Genomic DNA, 25,161 nt, shown 5'->3' on the forward strand with positions numbered 1-25,161 from the left:
TTCCTAGAATGATTGGAATGTTGGAATCTTCCTCCATATCAACAATGACAAAGTCCACCGGGATGAAAAACTTCCCAATTCGTACGGGAACATCTTCCCATATCCCTAATGGTGTCTTCGTCGATCTATCGGCCATTTGGAATGTGATATTGGTGCATTTAAGCTCTCCCATACCTAACCTTTTACTCACCGAGTACGGCATGACACTCACACTAGCCCCTAGATCACATAAGGCTTTGTTGATCGTTGTGTCGCCAATGGTACACGTTATTGAGAAGCTTCCCGGATCCTTTAGTTTTGGAGGTGAACTCCCTTGAAGTAGTGCACTACTCACCTTAGTGAAGGCGATAGTCTCAAGTTTCCGGATCGACTTCTTCTTTGTGAGGATGTCTTTCATGTATTTCGCATAGGCCGGCACGTGATTGATTAATTCCGTGAAAGGAATCGAGACTTCCAAATTCTTCACAATTTCTATAAACTTTCCAAGTTGGTCATCAAATTTGGGCTTGGCTTGACGACTTGGAAAAGGAAGTCTATTCACAATGGGCTCCTTCTCCTTGACCTTGTCTTCATTTTTCTTTGAACTTTCTTCTTTTGATGATTCTCCATCTTTGGAGTTTTGCACAATTTCTTCCTTATCACTAGCTTTATCCTCAACTGGTTTCTTCGGTGCTTCATACCTTGTACCACTTCTCAAGTGAATGGCACTAACCGTTTCATGTCTTGGGGGATTACTTTGAGGTGGTAATTGCCCCTTTTGTCTTTGTGAGCTTGAAGATGCTAGTTGAGTCAATTGGGTTTCCAACATCTTGGTGTGAGCTAGGATGTTGTTGATGGTGGTTTCCTTTGCTTGGCTATCCTTTTGCATTTGAGTGAAAAATTCTTGTTGATTCTTTTGCATTTAGAGGACCGCTTTTTGGACATCAAAACCTTGGTCATTTTGGTGATTGTATGGATTTTGATTTTGGTAACCTTGGTTTTGATTGTAAAAGGGTCTTTGATTTTGGTTTCTCATGGGAGGTGGGGTGTATGTTGTTTGAGGGTTTTGAACATTTTGGCTTTTGTATGAGAGATTTGGATGGAATTTGGTGTTTTCATTGTAATAGTTGGAATAAGGGGTACCACTCTTATATGCTTGGAAAGCATTCACTTGTTCATTTGTTCCCCTACATTCACTTTGGTCATGTCCCAAAGTTCCACAATTCTCACATATCCCACTTGGGATTGATGAAGATGCCGTCATGGCATTAACATGATGCTTTGGTGATTTTGAGACTTCTTCAAGTCTAGCCATAGCTTTTTCAAACTTCAAATTGATTGTGTCAATGTGAGCACTAAGTTGAGCACCCAATTGAGTAACGGAGTCCACTTCATGCTTTCCTCCTCTAGTAGCCTTGCGAGGTCTACTATATTGTGAGTTATGGACCGCCATTTCCTCAATTTTGTTTCATGTTTGATTGTCATCAACTTCGGTGAACTTTCCATTTGATCCCATATTGAGAATGTTCCTTGAATCTTCATATAAACCATTCCAAAATTGTTGTACCAAGAACCATTAGCTAAGTCCATGGTGAGGACATGAGCGACAAATTCCCTTGAACCGCTCCCAAGCTTCATACAAAGATTCTTCATCCCTTTGCTTAAAACCCGTAATTTGAGCTCTTAGCATGTTAGTCTTTTCCGGTGGGTAGAATTTTTTGTAGAAAGCTAGAGCCAACTTCTTCCAAGAATCAATTCCGAGAGTGGCCTTATCAAGGCCCTTCAACCATTGTTTCGCGGTGCCAATTAGAGAAAAAGGAAATAAGACCCATCGAATTTGGTCTTGAGTTACACCGGTTTGAGAAATCGCATCACAATAGTCACAAAAGGTTTCCATATGAGAATGAGGGTCTTCACTAGGCATCCCCCCAAATTGGCTCCTTTCGACTAATTGGATAAAGACGGATTTGGCAATAAAATTTCCGGTTAGATGTTGTGGTGTGGGAGTACCATTGGGTAGGTTCTCCTCGGTGGGTACGGAATGTGACGAAAGGCATTGTAGGTTGATTTTGGGTGTTATTTTGTAATGGGTTCTCCTCACCTTCTCTTGCAAAAGGGTTGATGAACTCAATAGTTGGTTGAACAACCTCACTAATACCTCTCAAATTCCTCCTAGCAAGTCTCCTATTGGTTGTCAAAGTTCTTTCAATTTCACGATCAAAAGGTAACAAATCACCTTGTGACCTTATAGACATACAAAATATCAAACAACTTGAAAACGATTAGAACAAACCTTGAGGAGTTTTACTTCCCCAAGGCAAAGAAAGACACAACTAATAACAATATAAGGAAATCTAAATCAAGTAAACACCGTCCCCGGCAACGGCGCCATTTTTGATCAGTCCGTTTCGTGTTCACAAATAAATAGATGTGGTCGTTGGGTCACGTCCGAATCAAAACACAATTTATAGCTTCACAAACAACTCTACAATTAGTAAAGAGGCAAGTAAAGGTCGGATCCCAAGGGACGGGAATTGAGATGAGATTTCTATTGAAACTAGTGGTGTCTTAGGGGTGTCACAATTTGGGTTGATGTAGAAGGTCACTAACTAAAATAGCAATGAAATAAAACAAGCAAGATGAATTAAAAGGGTTGTAAACAATTGATAAAAAGCACTAGGGTGTCATGGGGTCATAGGGGAATCATGGGAATTGATCATACAAACATGTTCTTAAATTATAAGCAAGCAATTACTGTTATGATGGATTGAGATGGGTTATATCTTGCAATCCTAGGAAAGTTTGGGTCCCGGAGCTGAATCGATTAGATTGTACAACACCTACAAGTCGACTTAATCTTCCCTACTCAACAACATGCATGGTCTAATGAGACTCGAGTTGGTTTATGTCTTACAAGTCTCATTGAAAAGATAGGTGATGGTAGTAAATGCAAGGATTCATAGGCTTAGCATTTCATCAAATATAACATGTGCATGAGTTGAGATCAAAACAAGCAAGCAAATAAACCATGAAAGCATATTAATTTAAGCGTGAATCATTCCCCATGTTGGTTTCCCCTAATCACCCATTAACCCTAGTTAAGAGACTACTCACTCATTATTAGGGCTGTCAATGATATGAGCCGGCTCGTTGATCCCTCGGAATCGGCTCGGTCAAAGCTCGGCTCGTGCTCGTTCAAAACGAGCTCGAGCTCGAGCTCGAGCCGAGCTTGGCTAAATACGAGCCGAGCCCGAGCTCAGCAAGGCTCGGCTCGGAAGCTCGTTTGGGCTCGTTTATAAATTTTTTTTGTATAATCTTTATATTGTAGTATTATTTTTATTTCAAATTATATGTTATTTAGACATTTTTATAAGTATATTATGATATAATATTTTTTACTATTTTATACTCCCTCCATACCATACCAATGGTAACATTGAGAATCTTGGCACAATTCATGGTCATAAGGAATATTCGATATTACTCTTAATCTATAAGACAAAATATAGTCATGTGAGATTTTGTTTGATTTATCATCATGAATGCTATAAGAATATTAGTTTTTTATAATTTTTAATAATGTGTAATTAAAGATATTCACGTTACAAAATGTGTCTCGACAAGTGTGAAAAAGTCAATGTTACCATTGGTGTGGTATGGAGGGAGTAATTTAGTTATTTTTCAAAAATATTTATATTTAGTTAGATTTAAAAGGTGAGAAAGGGAAAATATATAATGACATAACGAGCTCGATTCGAACTCGAGCCGAGCTCGAGCTTTTTCCGAGCCGAGCTCGAGCTTCAATATTTTAGGCTCGACGAGCTTCGAGCTCGAGCTAAAAAATTCGAGCCGAGCCCGAGCTCACCCGAGCTCGAGCTCAACTCGGCTCGTTTACACCCCTACTCATTATCATGTTGATCATGCTAGCAAGGTTGTCAATCATACCAACAACATGAAACATGATGAATAAATGAAAGTAATTAACAATAATTAAAAAGGGATTAAGAGAATTATACCTACTAATGATTCCAATAATAAAGCACAGATAAAAGAAGTACTTGATGCTTGATTGAGAGGTTGTCAATCTCCCAATAATAACCCAAATAATCTTCAATTACCCAAAATAATGGATGAACAAAAGAGAGATTAAGGAAATAAAACTTGTATTAAAACTTGATTAATTGTTGATTACAAAACTAAAGAGAGATTTGATTGATATTAACTACTCTAAGAATTGATAAGAAGAACATGCTCTTCTAATTAGACTAATGGGGTATTTATAGTGGAAATTAGGGGGATGCATTAGGGTTAACTAAGGGCTAAACTAGTCATTACACTTTTTAGATTGAGCAGGAAGGAGCCGGTATTTTTCGAAGGAAGGGCTTCTTTCTTTGTAGCTTGGAGAAGACGAAATTGCGCTGTAGAGGAATCCGAGCGGATTAGAGTCGGGACGGGCGGATTCTGGCGGTGGAACACGAGCGGATTCAGGTGAATCCGGGCGGATTGTGGCAGTGCTAACCCGAGCGTCTTGACACGAAACCGCACGGATTGTGCAGGTGGAGGACGGCCGGATTGTAGTCAATCCGCACGGATTGTTCTTCAGCAAGATTTCTTCTTCTTTTCTTCCCTTTTCTTCATAAATTCCTTGGGGATTTCCTTTGGGACTCAAGGATCCTTTCTCAAAATTGCTCATCTACTATAATATGTACAAAGGCCTTTTAATCTTGTCTCTCCTTGATGCTTGGTCATTGGATTCGATCAATTTAGTCTCGTTTTGCCATGAAAATGCAAGATTCTTACTCCTTTCCTACCAAGGGATCAAAATCTCAAAGAATATGCAAAACAAAGAACTAAAGATAATAAATGACCCAAATATGCACTAAAAAGCATGGGACCAATGCTAATTCGGGGGCTAAATATGCTCTAATTATGGTCACATCATCGATCGACTGCCAATTCTGGTCGATCGACTGAGGTCCGAGAAAAAGAAAAGAAATCAATTCGCTTAATTCAAGGTCCTTATCTTATGGCGATTTTTGCTTCCATGTTGCATTAGTATCTTATGGGGAGTTGGTTGATTACTGTTATATTGGAGATTGTGAGTTTTGTGCTTGCTATAGCACCGTGTTAATTGAAGTTTGAGCAAGAAGTGGATGTTGCCGCATGGTTTCGTTTTGGTACTAGCTTGATCACCTGTACCTCCACTTTTCCATAAATATTTTGCCTCTTCTTACCCATACCTCACATTATCCATATTTACCTCGGCATGTGTCATGGTCATTTGTTGGTTGGAATGCATATGTACGGTTATAGAGATTACTTTCATATTAGATTGCAGGCATGTTCTTATAGGTCGTAGTTAGGTGAGAGTCTTTACAAAATGAATTCTTTCTGTCCTCCTATATCTTCACCTGTGCTTATTAGAGTGATTTGAGCGACCCGTGAGAGTCCAATTTGATAAGTCTCTATAGTTGACAGTTCAGCAGTTTTAACGACTTCATAATTCGTTTGCATGATTCACTTGGCTAATTGATTGTTGGTTAATGCATTAAAATGGTTTAGGCTTCACAGTTTGCAATCCGCTCTGAGATTGAACTCGTTCCATTAGGTCTTTAGATCGAGTCTAGTTCTTGCTTGGGGACAAGCAAGAGTTTGGTTTGGGGAAGTTTGATGCGTGTCATTTATGTGATGTTTTACACCTCTTTTTACACGCATTTCAGAGCTCATTCATGTAGTTTATGCTACATTTCTCCCTATTTCCATCTACTTCCGTATTTTTGTACATTATTGCAGAAACGTGAAGAATTCAGCGGAAATCAAGCTAAATCCGTCCCCGAGTACCTTGCATTGCATTTGACGTGAAGTATTCACTTAAGGAACGAGCTTGGTGCGCATTTCAAGGCCCAAAAGACAAATCCACGAGAAGTTAAAAGCGGATTACCAGCTAAACCGGTCGATCGACAGGCCCCCTTAGTCGATCGACCAACCCACGACATCCAGAGACTACTGTTCACAGCAGCTCAGTCGATCGACAGGCCCCCTTAGTCGATCGACCACATCGCTACTCAGACGAGAATTAAAAGACCGAGAAATAGCAAGCCCATAGTACATTAGGTTTTAGAATAAGAGCTACGTTGTATTCTATATAACGTAAGCTAGGTTATTAAGTTTTGGCATCTAGTTTTTAGCATACAGTTCTTAACACAATTAAACATTCATTAGTTAGATTATTTTTCCGTCAATAAAGTTACTCTTTTGCAATCGGTTTTTGGATCCTTTTCTCTCCAATTTCGGTATTTCCTAAGTTCTTATTTCAGTTCCATTGCCTTTTTATTGTTCATAGATATAGAATTGCTAGTTAGTATCCAAAGCCAATTATCGTTTATCGCTATTTGTTATTTGATTACTTCAAGCATGAATTCAATAGTTTATTTCGTTATGATTATTGTTGTTTTTATCAGTATCATGAGTTGCGAAATTAATTGTGCTAGGATGTAGGGGAATTATAGTGTAGACGGCATTAGAATTAGGGAGCCCTAATTGCGTGTTGGTCGATCGAGCACCCTACTTGGTCGATCGACTGACCACGTGAGGTTTTACCTTCGTTTTAATTGTTTTAATTCTTTATTCGACGAATCGAGTGCACACGACTAGTTGAATGTTTAGGATATGACTGACCCATTAGATCGAGAGATAGGGACAGTTGATTGACCACCAATTAAATTGACTAAACTATGCTGAGATCGAAAGATAGGTAAAGTTTAGATTATCAGTCACTTTTCGGGACGAAAGTCAGTATTAGTGATATTAGGGACTTATAGCGAGATCGAAAGATGCTATCTGTTAAGAGTGGACCGAGAGGACCTCTTGTTTTCCGGCCTCATGTGTTTGATTTAGACCGACTTAGTTTGCTGCCGCCGAAACTATAGTGAACCGACCATCCTAGTACCCTTCTTTATATTTGATTTAATATATTTCTTTAGTTTAATTTTAATTGCTATTAGCTATAGACCAAATCAAATCAACCCCCACATTTGTTACCTCAGACTGAATTAGATAAATATTAATTACATTCGCCTCCTTGTGGTTCGACCCTGTTACCACTAGCCTAGGTTAGTTTTAATAGGAATTATAAATCTTATTTTTGGTACTCACAACGACGGGTATCAAATACCATGTAATTAGAGATTATGTGGAAAGGAAGGAAATTGACATTTGTAAGGTTGGGACAGATGATAATATTGCTGATCCTTTAACCAAGCCTTTATCAAAGGCTAAGCATGATGGTCATGTCGTCGCTATGGGATTGAGACGAGTACCAGATTTTCTTTAGATTATGGATATGTAATAATTAGATAGTGTATCTTTTATTATATATATGATAATCACATTCATTGTTTTCGCATTCATTTCTTTTATGAATCTTTTATTTAGTGAGACTAAATTTTAATACCTTGTTTATCTGAATAAGTTGTGGAGACAATGTTGAACACTATTCAAGTGAATAAGATGAACATTGTATTTTGTCCCTAGTCACTTAATGAGGTGACGTCTCGGAGTGACTAGATTGTAAGTCGATTGATGGTTGTTCAACACCATAAGGTCATATGTGATGACTGGTCGATTACATAGGCAGAGTGTGTGACACTTTGCTGGACAGTGACCATTTAGAGAGTCCCTAAGTTCTACTATAGACGCCTGGTCGTGGCGGGGATCTCTAAGATGTTCTAATGAGTCGATTCTTTTGACTGGAGACTATTATTTGAGCAGGTGCAGTTTCCGAGTGACTTTGGTTTTTGTCCTAGGTCGTGCCGTAAAAGGAGGCCAAAAGGGCATTTACTAGGTCATGGTGAACTGTATTGTGCAATAGGATAAATAGGGCATAAAGGAATTGTCCACCCACGTTGGGTAACTATATCTCAAGGCCACTCGAGGAGTTAATGACTACAAATGCGTGGCCACGCTCGGAAGTAATCTGTGAGAGATTTTTCCGGTCAGGTAGTCACACTCCTGATCGAGAAAACCACTCGCGATGTGTTCATGTGCAAGTGCGACCTGAAAGACACCTTGCATTGAGTGGGAGATTAAAACGGACAAGAGAATTGGTAGCGCACACCTTGTGTCAGACAAGTGGGAGATTGTTGGAGTTAGTGTCCTCCAAATAGTGCGTTAACATAATAAATCTCATTAATGGAATATCATCATATATTTATTTATTTGATCCTCGTCAGTTGATTAACGTAAATCGATAATGGTTGGCTGACTACAGTTTGACGTTATTGTCGTGAGACGGCGGTGATCAACTGACCCTTTTCGGTCACACCTAAAGGAACGAACCCCAATTGATAACTAATTAATTGTATGAGATACAATTTGTTTAGTCCCTTGATTTATAGACTAAGAGGTTAGTCGATTATTTTTAGAGAATTTTCGAGTTGCGAACTCGAGGAGCGGCAGTTATTATTTAATTATGCGATAATTGAATAATAAGTTTTGGGAGACGGGTTTTAGTTAATTAACTGTTAATTTACTAAAATTGTACTAATTGATTAATGTGATTAATATTAGTACGTAAATAATATGTGTAGAGGTACACGTATATTTACGGAGTGAATTGGACGAATTACTTATGGAAGTATTTAAACATGATACGATGTTTAAAATAATAATTACACAGATTTGTGCGACAAATATAAGAACCAACATGGACCCGTAAATGGTCAAGTGGACCGTGTAAAATAAGTGTAGTGGATGATTACTCACATAATCATTTTACCTTATTTTGTATAATACCATAATTAATCTTATACAACATTTTGCATGTGATGTAAGATAAAAATATAAGACAAAATTGTCCACTACCACACTCCACCCACCCGTCACTTTCCCCCTATATAATCCATCTATTGTTCACATTTTTACACTACCTTACTTCAACACTCTACATACTTGCATGTGAACATTATTTCTCCATCTCTCTATAATAATAATTCATCACTACTAAGTTGTTAGTATACACAAATAATATTACTAAGATTAGTTAGTATTATTATTAATAATAATCAAGGGATCAATATTAACAAGTTCTATTTCATACTTGTTATTAATTTTTTGGTTAGTTCTTGGGTGCAACAAGAAGGAGATCTTTTATTTTGAAGATTTGCAAGGAGGATCTTCCATTGGTATAAGCTCAAGAATAAGCTAGTTAGGTGAACTAGTTTGTGCCCTTTTTACCACAAATTCAATGTAAGGAAATTGTTCTTTCCTTTTATGCTTTCATATTAGCATGCATGTTACATAGATCACCTAAATGATAATTTATGAGATAAATTAATTTTATGGTAGTGTAATTAATTAATAGTTTTATTTATTTTATTTATTAATGTATAATAGAAATAGCTATGTAATTCAATTGTAATAAGTTATTTTTACCGGCGTTTCCAAAAGACGGATTACATCGAGACGGAGTCTATTTTGGAAGGTGTTCCAAATCCCACAAGGAAGAGCCAGAGCCACTTATGGAATGAAGAGGCAAGGGACCAAGGAGTTGGTTTCGGAAATGTAATAGACTAGTTTTTATTAACTAGGTGGCCATACTAGGATTTATTCATATGCTTACATGTTTGCTTGTTTTATTTTCGCGCATGCCAAAATCGCCATTCACATGCATTTTATTTTCGCGGTTGTCAATTCACGTCATTTAAATTCACCGAATTAATTCACTTATAAGGAATTTATGACTAAATTGACAAGATCTCTCACATAACTAAATTTGAGATTAGGCTTACCAATTAGTAACACATATGAATCTCTTGTTCATTAGAGCCACGCTCGCCCAAGCGGGGTGTTCTCTTTTTACCTTGGGTAAGTAGGGTGGTAAACGGTTATCACACCCGAAAATTGGTTGGACTCAATGGGATATAAGACGGTCTTGTGTTCCGGGGCTAGAAGATGGATTTAAGGAAATTCGTGGACCAAGAGTTCTAGAGGTAGAATTAGTCAACGTGACTTACCGAATTTACACAATTATGGGATGTTTCGCCCAAGCGATGCTCATTTTTGTTTAATATTTGGGTCTTGGAATCATTTATATAATTTAGTGGGAGATCATTATATAAATGTTAAAACTTGTTGAACATGTTTTTCACAAGTATTTTTAAAACATTGAATGTTAATTTTTCCTATTTTTCGTTCTTTTTCATTAATGAATTTTCTATGACATCGCGCACTTCATCCTCCTTTCATCCTCTATTTATTATTATACTCGTTTTGTTCTTTCATAGGAAACTTTTTGTTTGAAGGAATTCGGTGGCAATGATTGGTAACATGATTTACTAATTCACCTACATAAGCTTACAACAATTATTGCGATTATTATACAACTTAACATCCATATTTAAAAAGGGGTTTTCATGTTGCACACTCATGTTATGAGTATAAAAGGAAGTCAAATTTAATCAAGAGAGTCTTGATTTCGGAAGTGACACCTCTGTCATGAAGATGACATATTAGTTTTTAATTACTCAAGAGTAATTCAAAAGTTTACGAAAAGAGTTTTCAAAAAACACTTATAATACTCCAATATGATACCGTCAAATGACTCACTTCGAGAAAGGCCAAATTAATTGTTTATGCACTGAAGTGTTTAGGCATATGATAACAATTGAACGGTTAGGTAGTCCAATTTCGCAAGAAGTTGAGATTTTGCCACATGTTACACTCACTTTTTAGTAATTCACTCTTACTAAGTGTATAAAATATCACGAATGACATGAAGAGAGATATTCATGAGATTCATTTTTGCTTGATTGAAGCAAAGAGGAATGAGAAAGTGAGTGGGAGTTAAGAAGAATCAACCCTAGATGTATGCGATAGAACAAAGTTGAAAGAGACATCTACTCAATGGATAGGCTAGTTCCACTATCTTGGTAGGAGATATCAAGTATGGATCATTTCTTTGTAAAGAAGTTTACATGAATTGATAAAACGTAAGACGTCTAGCATAGAACATTTTTGTATCGAAATGGTGCTAGATTAGCAATGATTTCGATAGGGACAAATGTACCTAAATTTGGTTTTAAAAGAATGTAATCATCTATGTTTATACATAGAAGGCATCACTTATGTGATTTAAAACAAAATGTTGTACCTACTCCTATGATAACTTGGTGGTTGGTTTAGACCACTTAAGTTAGAGGAATTCTACATTCTTCATGAAAACTAAATGTTATACTATCTTGTAGATTTTAAAGTCTCTATTCCGGTGAACCCAATTGATCAAACGTCAAGTAAATTCGTTTCAAACAAGTAAACGAAAAGCACATTGAACAACTATTTGATTGTGAGTCTTATGGTGTGTGTGCATAAATTATGTTTTCTTTTGCAGAAAAGAAAAACAATAGTGAGGTGATTGACCATATACATACGGATGTGTAAGGCCGATAGTTGGTTATAAATATACTTCGTTACTTTTACCGTAATGTTAAGTAGATATGAAAACCTCATATCTATTTAATAAGACATAAAAGTGATTTTTGAAACGTGGAATATTTTCAAAATGAAGTAGTAAACCAAAAGTATGTCAATATCAAGATGTTGATCGGAAGTTTCAAAGTAATGACTTTGAAGATCAAATGGGTAATATCAAGTAATGATCTTGATAATCACTAAGAAGATTGTGAACCAGTTCCCATAATACCTTCTCCTTGGGACACCATAGAGTATGGTGTAGTCAAGTATATAAACCGAACTTTATGAGATATAGTTTGAGGTTTTTTCGCAATTTATGTAAGCTATTTTCTCACTAAAAGTTTAAAACCCGACTATAATAGCCTAAATGACTCCATATGAGATATGGATAGGGAGAGTCCTTAACTTGTCTTTTATACATTTGGCATCATAAATGTTTATGTTCAGAACCAATTTGTGTATTTGTGAGGGTTATCCAAAATTGAACCACTTGGATTTTACTCATCCAAAACGAGAACAAAGAGTTTGTGGCTCATAATACTGTCTTTCCAGAAAGATTTTCATTTTCTGGGAGACAGAGTGGGAGAAATTTTGAACTTGCGGAAGTCCAAGACCCACAAACTGAGTACAATGCAAGAAGACGTTCTTTATTATGGCTCAGTGGTTATAAGGAGATAATTTTGAGATAATATTGCGTTACTTTTTAAAAGTAACGAATCTTAAACCCTCATCAAAGGCTTTTCTATAGTATGAACTCTATGTGATGGCGTGTCACCATGCAATCCGACTTGATCTCCTTGCACACGATGCGATAAGGAAGGAAACACGAGATGTTTTCGAGACTTGATTTAAGGTGAATACTTTGGTTGGTTACCTTGATCTTGTCGTAGAGGTTACATAAGATGTTTAAAATTTTGGTTTGTTATAGAGAGTTTTGTGACAACCCAAATACCTTTATCAATTCGTATGTTCTTAGCAATATAGCTTCTCATGAGGATGAGATTCGGCAAATGAATAATAAAACTTTCTCCTTGGGAGAAGTTTTGTTGATGTTGTCAATGCTAAGAAGCCTAGCATGCTTTAAAGATCCCTTTTGTGATCTATATACGTCAAAGAGTTGGAACTTTGGGTTCAATCATGTAGTCTATCAAAACGGTATTACTCGAGTGTCGAGATAACATGATGATACATAGAGTTTAGTGGGAGCTAAAGTGAGTTTCTTAGTCTAAATATGTGCTTGACATATTAGTGACTAGAAATGTAGCTAAGGTGATGTTTCTTAGTCTAAATATGTGTTTGACATATTAGTGACTAGAAATATTCTCGGGTGAATACTTGAGAGTAGCATGGCGCATATTAAACATCCGGATCTAATGAGATAGATCTCCATGGATATTAGCATTATAGTCAAGAGACTTATGTGATAAGATTCTTGACTCGTTCAAGTTGTTGAACAATTAATATGATTTCTTGTGCTTCCACTGCAGGATCTATTAAATATGTTAAATGCTTCTCTTGTCGGGACTTATCATGTTGAGAATATGAGAAGTCATTCCCAATCATTTTCTAGTGAGTGTCACTAGATTATTATCAAGAGCATCCTTGAGTACTTGAGAAGCACTGAGTATTTACTCTTGTTGAATGGAGGAATTAATGAATTTCGTGTAAAAGGTTATACGATTACATTCCTATGCTTATAAGATGTTATGAGTCTCGTTAAGGAATGGTTAGCATGTAAGAGTGTTATGTGCATAAAGAATAATATGTATAAGAAGTTATGCATATATGTATAAGAAGTTATACATGTATAAAGCAAATATGTATGAGAAGTCATACATAAAAGATGTCATATGAAGGATGTGTATGTATAAGTGTTATACATACAAATCATGAACGGAAAGCTAAGTACATTACAACATCCGATGTTGTAAAAGAGATAATTGATATCCGGATTTTAATGGAACTAGAGTAGTTTTGTTAGCCAAATATCGTTCCCGGAGAGACTGTGAAAACAGTGGGAGTATTTGACTGGCTTTGGAACCGGAGTCTAAAAACTTGTTTAGACGTGTACTTAGAAATGCTCTATGTGATGAAAAGATTGCATAGAACAAAGGAAAATAGCAATGGAAATTAGAGTGATGCAACTGTTGCTTATCCTCTAACCAAAGCCATAGGCATAAGGTAGACATGATGGCTATGTCATCTCAATGTTAATTGAGGAGTATCCCTTAATTGCTAAAGATCGTTATGTAAATATTGGATAGAGTATTGGTATTTATATAAGTGATGATCGCATTCATTGTTAGAGTTTCTTTAAGAACTCAATTATTCAGTTTGACTGAAAACATTGAATACCTTGTTTATCTGAATAAGTTGTGGAGACAATGTTGAACACTATTCAAGTGAATAAGATGAACATTGTATTTTGTCCCTAGTCACTTAATGAGGTGACGTCTCGGAGTGACTAGATTGTAAGTCGATTGATGGTTGTTCAACACCATAAGGTCATGTGTGATGACTAGTCGAATACATAGGCAGAGTGTGTGACACTTTGCCGGACAGTGACCATTTAGAGAGTCCCTAAGTTCTATTATAGACGTCTGGTCGTGGCGGGGATCTCTAAGATGTTCTAATGGGTTGATTCTTTTGACTGGAGACTATTATCTGAGCAAGTGTAATTCCGAGTGACTTTGGTTTTTGTCCTAGGTCGTGCCGTGAAAGGAGGCAAAAAAGGCATTTACTAGGTCATGGTGTTCTGTATTGTGCAATAAGATAGATAGGGCATACAGGAATTGTCCACCCACGTTGAGTAACTATATCTCAAGGCCACTCGAGGAGTTAACGACTACAAATGCGTGGCCACGCTCGGAAGTAATCTGTGAGAGAGTTTTCCGGTCAGGTAGTCACACTCCCGATCGAGAAAACCACTCGCGATGTGTTCGTGTGCAAGTGCGACCCGAAAGACACCTTGCATTGAGTGGGAGATTAAAACGGACAAGAGAATTGGTAGCGCACACCTTGTGTCGGACAAGTGGGAGATTGTTGGAGCTAGTGTCCTCCACAATAGTGCGTTTACATAATAAATCTCATTAAAGGAATATCATCAGAAATTGTTTTTCCTTATACTTTCTTTTTATGCTTTCAGGCACTTGAAAGATCATAGATCCATATTAGACTCTCTAATAAAATTAATTTATCTCATAAATTGTCATTTAGGTGATCTATGTAACATGCATGCTAATAAGAAAGTATAAAAAGAAAGTATAAGGAAAAACAATTTCCTTACATTGAATTTGTTGTAAAAAGGGAACAAACTAGTTCACCTTACTAGCTTGTTCTTGAGCTAATACCAAATGGAAGATCCTCCTTGCAAATCTTCAAAAAGAAGATCTCCTTCTTGTTGCACCCAAGAACTTACCCAAAATAATAAGTATTGACTAGAAACTTGTTAATATTATACCCTTGATAATATTTTAATTTTACTAACTTTTCTTAGTAAATATTAATGTATGTATACTAACAACTTAGTAGTGATGAATATTATTTTTTAGAGAGAGGAAGATATTGTTCAAATGCAAAACATAAGTGAATGTTGTAGTGTAGAAATGAACAATAGGTAGAGTATAAGAGGAGGGAAAGTGGCGGGTGGAAGTTGAGTGAGGGAGTGGACAAATTTTGTCTTATGTTTTTCATCTTACATCACATGCAAAATCTTACATAAGATAAATTATGGTAGTATACAAAATAAGGTGAAATGATTATGTGAGTAATCATCCACTACTCTTATTTTATACGGTCCACTTGACCATTTACGAGTCCATGTTGGTTCTTTTATTTGTCGCACAAATCCGTGTAATTTTTATTTTAAACATCGTATCATGTTTAAATACTTCCATAATTAATTCGTCCAATTCACTCCGTAAATATACGTGTACCACTAGACATATTATTTACGTACTAATATTAATCACATTAATTAATTAGTACAATTTTAGTAAATTAACATTTAATTAACTAAAACCCGTCTCCCAAAACTTATTATTCAATTATCGCATAATTAAATAATAACTACCGCTCCTCGAGTTCGCAACTCGAAATCTCTCTAAAAATAATCGACTAACTTTTTAGTCTACAAATCAAGGGACTAAATAAATTATATCTCATACAATTAATTAGTTGTCTATTGGGGTTCGTTCCTTTAGGTGTGACCGAAAGGGGTCAGTTGATCACCGCTGTTTTGTTACTTTTTGAAAGTGATGAACCCACTACCTATAAATCGGCCATGTCTAGTCCCGACTCGTCGCTTTGGCTAGAAGCCATGCGGTCCGAAATAGATTCCATGTACGAGAAACAAGTATGGGACTTGGTGGATTTACCTGAGGGAGTGCGACCCCTTCAATTTAAATGGATATATAAAATTAAGCTCGGCGTGGATAAACATGTGGATGTTTACAAAGCTTGATTGTTGGCAAAAGGTTTCACCCAAGTTCATGGTTTACACTATGATGAAACCTTCTCTCCAGTCTCTATGGTTAAGTCCATTAGGATAATCTTAGCGGTTGCCGCATTTCATGATTATGAGATTTGACAAATGGATGTCAAAACCGCCTTCTTGAATGGGATTCTAGAAGAAGAGGTGTACATGATACAACCTGAAGGTTTTGTGGATACATCTAACCCTAAGAAGGTGTGTAAGCTTAAAAAGTCCATCTATGGTCTTAAGCAAGCATCTAGGAGTTGGAATCATCGCTTTGATCATGTTATTAAACAATACGGTTTCACTAGAAGTGTGGAAGAACCGTGTTTATACATGAAGTTTAGTGGGAGTAAGGTTGCATTCCTCGTCCTATATGTGGATGACATATTGCTCATTGGGAATGATATTCCATCGCTCACTTCCGTTAAGGAGTGTCTAGGGAAACACTTCCAAATGAAGGACTTGGGAGAGGCACAACGAATCTTGGGTATCCGGATCTTTAGGGATAGGTCCAAAAGGATACTAGCATTGAGTCAAGAAGCTTATATTGACAAAGTTATTGACCAGTTCAATATGAAAGACGCCAAGAGAGGATTTCTACCTATGGGCCAAGGGATTACTTTGAGAAAGTCACAGTCTCCCTCTACCCCTAAGGAAATTGAACACATGAAGACCGTCCCTTATGCTTCCGCTGTTGGGTCTATCATGTATGCTATGATTTGCACTCGCCCCGACGTTGCGTATGCCTTGAGCATGACAAGTCAGTATCAAGCCAAGCCTGGTGAGAGTCACTGGATAGCCGTAAAGAACATCCTTAAGTACTTGAGAAGGACCAAGGATTCGTTCTTAGTGTTTGGAGGAGAAACTGAGTTGCGTGTAAGAGGTTACACGGACGCAAGTTTCCAAACCGATCGGGATGACATGAAATCCCAATCCGGCTATGTGTTTATGCTAAATGAAGGAGCTGTTTGCTGGAAGAGCTTCAAGCAAAGTGTTACTGCGGATTCTGCAACAGAGGTTGAGTACCTTGCAGCGTCTGAGGCTGCGAAGGAAGCTGTTTGGATTAGGCAATTCATGGAGGGGCTAGGAGTAGTCCATTCCGCCAAAGATCCTATCACTCTATTTTGTGATAACAGTAGAGCTATTTTTCAAGCCAAAGAGCCTAAGTCTAGTAACAAATCTAGACACATTGAAAGGAAATAACATGTAATTAGAGATTATGTGTAAAGGAAGGAAATTGACATTTGTAAGGTTGGGACAGATGATAATATTGCTGATCCTTTAACCAAGCCTTTATCAAAGGCTAAGCATGATGGTCATGTCGTCGCTATGGGATTGAGACGAGTACCAGATTTTCTTTAGATTATGGATATGTAATAATTGGATAGTGTATCTTTTATTATATATATGATAATCACATTCATTGTTTTCGTATTCATTTCTTTTATGAATCTTTTATTTAGTGAGACTAAATTTTACCTAAGTTCTATGACATTTACCACTTGAAAGATCATAGATACATATTAGACTCTCTAATAAAATTAATTTATCTCATAAATTATCATTTATGTGATCTATGTAACATGCAAGCTAATATGAAAGCATAAAAGGAAAGAACAATTTTCTTACATTGAATTTGTGGTAAAAAGGGCACAAACTAGTTCACCTAACTAGCTTTTTCTTGAGCTTATACCAATGGAAGATCCTCCTTGCAAATCTTCAAAATAGAAGATCTCCTTCTTGTTGCACCCAAGAACTAACCCAATAATAATAACAAGTATGAACTAGAACTTGTTAATATTTTACCCTTGATTATTATTAATAGTATTACTAACTAGTCTTAGTAATATTATTTGTGTTCTTACTAACAAGCTTAGTAGTAAGGATTATTACTTTAGAGAGATGAATAAAATATTCACATGCATGTAGGTAGAGTAAAGAAGTAAGGTAGAGTGAAATGTGAACAATAGATGGAGTATATAGGGAAGGGAAGTGGCGGGTGGAAGGTGGAGTGAGGGAGTGGAGAAAATTTGTCTTAAGTTTTTATCTTACATCACATGCAAACTCTTACATAAGATAAATTATGGTAGTATACAATATACGGTAAAATGATTATGTGAATAATCATCCACTACTCTTATTTTACACGGTCCACTTGACCATTTACGGGTCCATGTTGGTTCTTATATTTGTCGCACAAATCCGTGTAAGTTATATTTTAAACATCGTATCATGTTTAAATACTTCCATAATTAATTCGTCCAATTCACTCCGTAAATATACGTGTACCACTACACATATTATTTACGTACTAATATTAGACACATTAATCAATTAGTACAATTTTAGTAAATTAACAGTTAATTAACTAAAACCCGTTTCCCAAAACTTATTATTTAATTATCGCATAGTTAAATAATAACTGCCGCTCCTCGAGTTCGCAACTCAAAATCTCTCTAAAAATAATCGACTAACCTCTTAGTCTATAAATCAAGGGACTAAACAAATTGTATCTCATAAAATTAATTAGTTATAAATTGGGGTTCGTTCCTCTAGGTGTGACCGAAAGGGGTCAGTTGATCACCGCCGTCTCACGACAATAACGTCAAACTCTAGACAGCCAACCGTTATTGATTTACGTTAATCAACTGACGAGGATCAAATAATTAAATATCTGATAATATTCCATTAATGAGATTTATTATGTTAACGCACTATTGTGGAGGACACGAACTCCAACAATCTCCCACTTGTCCGACACAAGGTGTGCGTTACCAATTCTCTTGTCCGTTTTAATCTCCCACTCAGTGCAAGGTGTCTTTCAGGTCGCACTTGCACATGAACACATCGCGAGTGGTTTTCTCGATCGGGAGTGTGACTACCTGACCGAAAAATCTCTCACAGATTACTTCCGAGCGTGGCCACGCATTTGTAGTCATTAACTCCTCGAGTGGCCTTGAGATATAGTTACCCAACGTGGGTGGACAATTCCTGTATGCCCTGTCTATCCTATTGCACAATACAGCTCACCATGACCTAGTAAATGCCCTTTTGGCCTTCTTTCACGGCACGACCTAGGACAAAAACCAAAGTCACTCGGAAACTGCACCTGCTCAGATAATAGTCTCCAGTCAAAAGAATCAACTCATTAGAACATCTTAGAGATCCCCGCCACGAACAGGCGTCTATAACAGAATTTAGGGACTCTCTAAATGGTCACTGTCTGGCAAAGTGTCACAGACTCTGCCTATGTAATCGACTAGTCATCACGTATGACCTTATGGTGTTGAACAACCATCAATCGACTTACAATCTAGTCACTCCGAGACGTCACCTCATTAAGTGACTAGTTACAAAATACAATGTTCATCTTATTCACTTTAATAGTGTTCAACATTGTCTCCACAACTTATTCAGATAAACAAGGTATTAAAATTTAGTCGCGCTAAATAAAAGATTCATAAAAGAAATGAATACGAAAACAATGAAGGTGATTATCATATATATAATAAAAGATACACTATCCAATTATTACATATCCATAATCTAAAGAAAATCTGGTACTCGTCTCAATCCCATAGCGATGACATGACCATCATGCTTAGCCTTTGATAAAGGCTCGGTTAAAGGATCAGCAATATTATCATCTGTCCCAACCTTACAAATGTCAATTTCCTTCCTTTCCACATAATCTCTAATTACATGGTATTTCCTTTCAATGTGTCTATATTTGTTACTAGACTTAGGCTCTTTGGCTTGAAAAATAGCTCCACTGTTATCACAATATAGAGTGATAGGATCTTTGGCTGAATGGACTATACCTAGCCCCTCCATGAATTGCCTAATCCAAACAGCTTCCTTCGCAGCCTCAGACGCTGCAAGGTACTCAGCCTTTGTTGTAGAATCCGCAGTAAAACTTTGCTTGAAGCTCTTCCAGCAAACAACTCCTCCATTAAGCATAAACACATAGCTGGATTGGGATTTCATGTCATCCCGATCGGTTTGGAAACTTGCGTCCGTGTAACCTCTTACACGCAACTCAGTTTCTCCTCCAAACACTAAGAACGAATCCTGAGTCCTTCTCAAGTACTTAAGGATATTCTTTACGGCTATCCAGTGACTCTCACCAGGCTTGGCTTGATACCGACTTGTCATGCTCAAGGCATACGCAACGTCGGGGCGAGTTCAAATCATAGCATACATGATAGACCCAACAGCGGAAGCATAAGGGACGGATCTTCATGTGTTCAATTTCCTTAGGGGTGGAGGGAGACTGTGACTTGCTCAAAGTAATCCCTTGGCCCATAGGTAGAAATCCTCTCTTGGAGTCTTTCATATTGAACCGGTCAAGAACTTTGTCAAAATAAGCTTCTTGACCCAATGCTAGTATCCTTTTGGACCTACCCCTATAGATCCGGAAACCTAAGATTCGTTGTGCCTCTCCCAAGTCCTTCATTTGGAAGTGTTTCCCTAGCCACTCCTTAACGGAAGTGAGCGATGGAATATCATTCCCAATGAGCAATATGTCATCCATATATAGGACAAGGAATGCAACCTTTCTCCCACTAAACTTCATGTATAAACACGGTTCTTCCACACTTCTAGTGAAACCGTATTGTTTAATAACATGAATTAAGCGATGATTCCAACTCCTAGATGCTTGCTTAAGACCATAGATGGACTTTTTAAGCTTACACACCTTCTTAGGGTTAGATGTATCCACAAAACCTTCAGGTTGTATCATGTACACCTCTTCTTCTAGAATCCCATTCAAGAAGGCGGTTTTGACATCCATTTGCCAAATCTCATAATCATGAAATGCGGCAACCGCTAAGATTATCCTGATGGACCTAAGCATAGCGACTGGAGCAAAGGTTTCGTCATAGTGTAAACCATGAACTTGGGTGAAACCTTTTGCCACCAATCTAGCTTTGTAAACATCCATATGTTTATCCACGCCGAGCTTAATTTTATATATCCATTTACATTGACGGGGTCGCACTCCCTCGGGTAAATCCATCAAGTCCCATACTTGGTTCTCGTACATGGAATTTATTTCGGACCGCATGGCTTCTAGCCAAAGCGAGGAGTCGGGACTAGACATGGCCGATTTGTAGGTAGTGGGTTCATCACTTTCAAAAAGTAACAAAACACCATCCTCTTCGATGTTATAAGGTAACGATCAGGTGGATTAGAAATCCTACTTGACTTTCTAGGAACAATTACCGTTTCAGAGGAAGAGGGAATGCTATCCTCCACGTTCTCCTCTACCTCATTCTCGGTTTGTGGCTCTCGAACTTCTTCAAGCTCAAATTTTCTCCTACTCTGTCTCCTAGAAATAAACTCCTTTTCTAGAAAGACAGCATCACGAGCCACAAACACTTTGTTCTCGTGGTTATTGAAGAAGTAATAGCCACGTGTTTCCCTTGGATATCCTATAAAAAGACATTTGTCAGACCTGGGTGCAAGCTTATTGTCAGACTTGATCTTAACGTATGCTTCGCAACCCCAAATATGCATGAATGACAAATGAGGGACTTTCCCTGTCCATATCTCATATGGAGTCTTATCGACCGCTTTAGTCGGGCTTCGATTTAGTGAAAATACTGCAGACAAGAGGGCAAAACCCCAAAATGAACTAGGAAGCTCAGTTAGACTCATCATTGACCTAACCATATCAAGTAAAGTTCGGTTTCTCCTTTCGGTCACACCATTTAATTGCGGTGTGCCAGGAGGAGTCCATTGTGATACTATACCACAATCTTTTAGGTGTGAATAAAATTCAATATTTAGATACTCACCACCACGGTCGGACCGTAGAATCTTTATCTTTTTATCCAATTGGTTCTCTACTTCTTTTTGAAACTCTTTGAACTTGTCAAAGGCTTCACTATTGTTCTTCATTAAGTAGACATACCCATATCTACTTAAGTCATTAGTAAAAGTAATGAAGTAGTGAAAACTTCCTCTAGCGGTGATGGTTAATGGTCCACACACATCCGTGTGTATGAGAGCCAAAACCTCACTAGCTCGTGTCCCTTTTCCCGCAAAAGGTGGACGAGTCATCTTGCCTAGAAGGCAAGACTCGCATGTACCATAAGATTTGAAACCAAATGGTTTGAGCACTTTTGATGAAGCAAGTCTCTTAATGCGTCTTTCGTTTATGTGGCCAAAACGACAATGCCAATGGTAGGATTCGTTTGGATCACCCTTTTTGAGCTTTTTAGTTTCCATATGATAAACGTCATTAAAATCATTTAAAACATAAATGCCTCCAATTGAAATGGCCTTGCCATAAACCACATAATTAAAAGAAAAAGTACAACACTTGTCCTTAATCATAAAACAAAAGCCTTCCGCGTCTAACGCGGAAATGGAGATGATGTTCTTAGTTAAAGTTGGTACAAAATAACACTTATTTAAATACAACTCTAAACCACTAGCTAAAGTGAGCACATAGGTCCCTACGACAACGGCGGCTACTCTAGCTTCATTGCCCATGCGGAGATCCACATCATCTTTTGCTAGTGCTTGCACTTCCCTTATACCCTGCAAATGGTTACAAAGGTGAGAGCCACATCCGGTATCAAGTACCCAAGTGAAAGTACAATCATAATTAATGTCTATCACATAGAGAGAGAAAATCATACCAATAGGCGTCACACGCCCTTTCTTGAGATCCTCCAAGTATTTGGGACAATTCCTCCTATAATGCCCATTCCCATTACAATGGAAACATTCGGCCTCGGAGAGCTTGACACTTTTTGCCTTGGGATTGCCATTCTCAACGGCCTTCCCCTTTCCCTTGTCATTTTTCTTTGACGATTTCTTAAATTGGGACTTTTCTTTCCCTTTTCCTTTTTTTGACTCCAAAAGACATGTTCTTTTACTTCATGGTTAAAACATCTCCCTTTTCACTCCCAGTAGCCTCCATATCCCTCTCCGCTTGGGTGAGGAGTGCTTGAATTTCATGGTAACTCTTATCCATGTCATTCATATTGTAGTTTACCCTAAAGTGGGCAAACTTGGTGGGGAGTGAGTGGAGGATACGATCCACCACAAGAGTCTTAGGAATCTTACACCCTAGACGCTCTAGGATGTCAACATATTCAGCCATTTTGAGTACATGGGGACCAACCTTTTGGCCCCTCTCAAGCTTAGCTTCAAAGAAGCATGCCGCCGCTTCGTATTGACGGACTTTAGGTGTTTGTGAAAACATAGTGATCATACGAGTGAATATCTCGTAAGCATTTAAGGAAATGCATGATAGCTTGAGCTTTGGGGATATTGACCATATCAACACATTCTTGATATCATTCAACATTCTCATATAGTCATCATGGGCGGTCCGCACCGCCGATGAAGCTCTTGCACCGGGCTCAATAGGAGGAGCATCGATCAAGTAAGTGAGCACATTGTCGGACAACGCGACACTTTTGATGTCGGATTCCCATTCAAGAAAGTTACTACCGTCATCTTTTAAAATACATTTGTCCATTACGGACCTTAGCCATGAATCTTTGCCTAGTGAAGTAGTCGATGGAGTTGATGAAGTTGCCATTGCGAATTAAAATGCTACAACAAAAAGGAAAAATTAACATTCATTGTTTTAAAAAAAATACTTGTAAAAACATGTTTAGCAAGTTTTAGCATTTATATAATGACCTCCCACTAAATTATATAAATGATTCCAAGACCCAAATATTAAACAAAAATGAGCATCGCTTTGGCGAAACATCCCATAATTGCGTAAATTCGGTAAGTCACGTTGACTAATTCTACCTCTAGAACTCTTGGTCGACGAATTTCCTCAAATTCATCTACTAGCCCCGGAACACAAGACCGTCTTATATCCCGTCGAGTCCAACCAATTTTAGCGTGTGATAACCGCTTACCACTCTACTTACCCAAGGTAAAAAGAGAACACCCCGCTTGGGCGAGCGTGGCTCTAATGAACAAGAGATTCATAGGTGTTACTAATTGGTAAGGCTAATCTCAATTTTAGTTATGTGAGAGATCTTGTCAATTTAGTCATAAATTCCTTATAAGTGAATTAATTCGGTGAATGTAAATGACGTGAATTGACAACCGCGAAAATAAAATGCATGTGAATGGCGATTTTGGCATGCGCGAAAATAAAACAAGCAAACGTGTAAGCATATGAATAAATCCTAGTATGGCCACCTAGTTAATAAAAACTAGTCTATTACATTTCGGAAACCAACTCCTTGGTCTCTTGCCTTTTCATTCCATAAGTGGCTCTTTCTTGTGGGATTTGGAACACCTTCCAAAAATAGACTCCGTCTCGTTGTAATCCGTCTTTTGGAAACGCCGGTAAAAATAACTATTACAAATGAATTACATAGCTAGTCCTATTATACATTAATTAATAAAATAAAAATAAAACTATTAATTAATTACAAACCTGATGATACGAGATCGTATTTAATTACAAACAAATCGATATTCCCATTCATTTCGGGTAATAACGATTAAAATCAACTAGGCCATGCTAGGTACAACAAGATAAATACTTTAAATAAATGACAATCATTCATTCAATTTAAATAAATATGCTTAAAATGCTGTATATATGATGCCGAAATCGCCCTATCTATCAATCGTTGGTATTAATCTCGGTTTTTGTGGATTTAATCGATTTTTAACATGTAAAAATCAATAATCAACTCTTAAATCTCATTTAATTCCAAAATAATTGTTCAAACTGTTTTGAACCTCAAAATTAGTCCTCACTAATTTTATGATAAATAATTAGTTTGATTTGGTGATATTTTGCTAATTTAATCGGTAAAATCATAATATTTAAGTAAAAATCCAAAATAATTGAAAAATAACCCAAAAAATTGAAACAAAAATTTTTAGTATTCTGGAACACTCCAAAGAACACCAAAATGTTAGAAAAATTGCCCAAAAAGTCCGTATAAATTTTGTGAAGAAAAAGATCGATATTTATAGGTTTTTAACCACAAAAACCAATAAACATCAAAACAAAGTGAAAACACACATGAAAAATCACTTTTGACATTTAAATAATATTATTAAGTGTACATAAATTTATCATGGGCAGAATCAAAAGTTTCGAAATTATGATTAATTAATTTGACTTTTATCGACTTTATACTCAAAAAATCAATAAACATGCAAAAGTTCGAACCAACCTTCAACTTTTTGCATACAATCAGTAAAAAACATGCATGAACTACCATAAAAAATCC

The 25,161-nt window shown here is 37.1% G+C and overlaps 1 non-coding gene across 1 annotated transcript; it reads left to right on the top strand.

Moving 5' to 3' along the window:
* Positions 1-1,562: 1,562 nt before the first annotated feature.
* Positions 1,563-1,669, top strand: LOC141625522 (small nucleolar RNA R71). The gene has a single exon (XR_012535300.1). It is a non-coding gene; the product is annotated as a small nucleolar RNA R71 (small nucleolar RNA).
* The last annotated feature ends 23,492 nt before the right edge of the window (positions 1,670-25,161 follow it).

This window comes from Silene latifolia, chromosome 1 (assembly GCF_048544455.1).
Source record: "Silene latifolia isolate original U9 population chromosome 1, ASM4854445v1, whole genome shotgun sequence".
In the NCBI taxonomy this organism is placed as follows: domain Eukaryota; kingdom Viridiplantae; phylum Streptophyta; class Magnoliopsida; order Caryophyllales; family Caryophyllaceae; genus Silene; species Silene latifolia.